At 49.7% G+C, this 2,500-nt stretch overlaps 1 protein-coding gene across 1 annotated transcript in view; it reads right to left on the bottom strand.

Moving 5' to 3' along the window:
- The window catches only part of LOC121715307 (formin-binding protein 1-like), a 30,369-nt gene extending 28,339 nt beyond the window's left edge, over window positions 1–2,030 (bottom strand). Inside the window, exon 1 of the mRNA XM_042100891.1 lies at window positions 2,003–2,030. The gene's annotated coding sequence lies outside the window, so the exon portion shown is untranslated. The remainder of the gene's footprint in view (window positions 1–2,002) is intronic.
- Window positions 2,031–2,500: the final 470 nt, after the last annotated feature.

Here is a 2,500-nt window from a genome sequence, read left to right as displayed (position 1 = left end):
CAATGCCTCGCTAACCTCCGGCACATTTCCAACAGCGTTCAAAATGGCCCGGGTAACACCGTTACTTAAGAAAGCTTCTCTCAACCCTGCTCAAGTCGAGAACTACCGCCCTGTCTCACTCCTGCCTTTCCTATCCAAAGGCATTGAACGAGCAGTCTCCAAACAGGTCTCTGACTTCCTTTCACAGAACAACCTTCTGGATCCAAATCAGTCTGGGTTCAAAAGCGGCCACTCTACCGAAATGGCTCTGCTGTAACAGAAGCCTTAAAAGAAGCCAGGGCGACCGCTCGGTCATCAGTACTCATTCTGCTTGACTTATCGGCTGCCTTTGACACGGTTAATCACCGCATCCTTCTCTCTATACTCGCTAACATGGGAATCTCCGGTTCTGCTCTCTCCTGGTTTGAATCCTACCTCACAGGACGCTCGTTTAACGTATCATGGCTTGGTCAGCTATCTGCACCTCACCATCTCACCACAGGGGTCCCCCAGGGCTCAGTGCTGGGCCCCCTTCTCTTTGCTATCTACACCACCTCCTTGGGACAGATTATCCGTTCGCATGGCTTCTCATACCACTGCTATGCAGACGATACACAGCTCTATCTGTCCTTTCCACCTGATGACCCCTTGGTTTCAGCACGGATCTCGGATTGCCTCTCAGACATAGCTACATGGATGAAGGCACACCACCTCCAGCTGAACCTCTCAAAGACTGAACTGCTGGTCCTCCCAGCTAAACCTACCATACACCACGACATCAACATCAAATTTGACTCCCTGTCTGTTTCACCTTCCAGGACTGCAAGAAATCTAGGAGTTGTTCTCGACAACCAACTAAACTTCTCAGATCATGTTACCTCAGTCGCCCGGTCATGCCGTTTCGCACTCTACAACATACGGAAAATCAGGACTTACTTGACTCAAGATGCTACCCAACTTCTGGTTCAGGCAATAGTCATCTCACGACTCGACTACTGCAACGCCCTCCTGACAGGTCTCCCAGCCTGCGCAATGAAACCACTTCAGATGATCCAGAACGCGGCGGCGCGCCTGGTCTACAACCAACCCAAAAGGGCACGTGTTACCCCGCTGCTCATCCAGCTACACTGGCTACCTATGGCGACCTGCATCAAGTTCAAGGCTCTAACGCTTGCCTACAAAGTAGTCTCCGGTTCTGCTCCCACCTACTTGAATGCCCTCATACAGACATACGCTACCTCCAGACCGCTGCGCTCCTCAGACGAACGACGTCTAGCTCTACCACCGGTACGCTCAGGCCAATCCAAACTTTTCTCATCTGTTGTTCCTCGTTGGTGGAACACACTGCCAGTTCCTACAAGGGCAGGGACATCCCTCTCCATTTTCAAAAAACTCCTGAAGACCCAGCTCTTTAGAGAACATCTCCTCTCATAGCAACACTTACAACAAGTCTTGCTGATGTTAGCACTTACCAGCCATCTTGAACTGACACGTAACTGTTAAAAACAGCTCTCACTGATGCACTTATTCTTACTGTACTCTACCGTTTTTTAAATGGTCCTAAAATTGTTGAGAATTGCTCTAAAACTTAAACTGTTTACCATGTTGTTAGTCGCTTTGGCTAAAAAAGCGTCAGCCAAATGTAATGTAATGTAATGGTGTGTGTGTGTGTGTGCGTGGTGTGTGTGTTTGTGGTGTGTGTGTGTGTGTGTACCTGGAAGGTGAGGGGGACTAGTGTGTAGTAGTGTGTGAGTGTGTGTGTGTGTGTGTGTGTGTGCGTGGTGTGTGTGTGTATGTGTGTTTGTGGTGTGTGTGTATGTACCTGGAAGATGAGGGGGACTAGTGTGTAGTAGTGTGTGAGTGTGTGTGTGTGTGTGTACCTGGAAGGTGAGGGGGACTAGTGTGTAGTAGTGTGTAGTAGTGTGTGAGTGTGTGTGTGTGTGCGTGGTGTGTGTGTGTGTGTGTGTGTGTGTGTATGTGTGTTTGTGGTGTGTGTGTGCGTGGTGTGTGTGTGTGTGTGTACCTGGAAGATGAGGGGGATGAGTGTGTAGTAGTGTGTGAGTGTGTGTGTATGTGTGTGTGTGCGTGGTGTGTGTGTGTGTGTGTGTGTGTGTGTGTGTGTGTGTGTGTGTGTGTGTGTGTGTACCTGGAAGATGAGGGGGACTAGTGTGTAGTAGTGTGTGTGTGTATGTGTGTGTGTGTGTACCTGGAAGGTGAGGGGGACTAGTGTGTAGTAGTGTGTGAGTGTGTGTGTGTGTGCGTGGTGTGCGTGGTGTGTGTGTGTGTGTATGTGTGTTTGTGGTGTGTGTGTGCGTGGTGTGTGTGTGTGTGCGTGGTGTGTGTGTGTGTGTGTGTGTGTGTATGTGTGTTTGTGGTGTGTGTGTGTGTGGTGTGTGTGTGTGTGTGTGTGTGTGTGTACCTGGAAGATGAGGGGGACTAGTGTGTAGTAGTGTGTAAGTGTGTGTGTGTGTGTGTGTGTGCGTGGTGTGTGTGTGTGTGTGTGTGTGTGTATGTGTGTTTG

This window comes from Alosa sapidissima, chromosome 8 (genome assembly GCF_018492685.1).
Source record: "Alosa sapidissima isolate fAloSap1 chromosome 8, fAloSap1.pri, whole genome shotgun sequence".
Classification (NCBI taxonomy): Eukaryota; Metazoa; Chordata; class Actinopteri; order Clupeiformes; family Clupeidae; genus Alosa; species Alosa sapidissima.
Note: the sequence above shows the minus strand (reverse complement) of the source record. Positions and strands in the feature narration are given on the sequence as shown.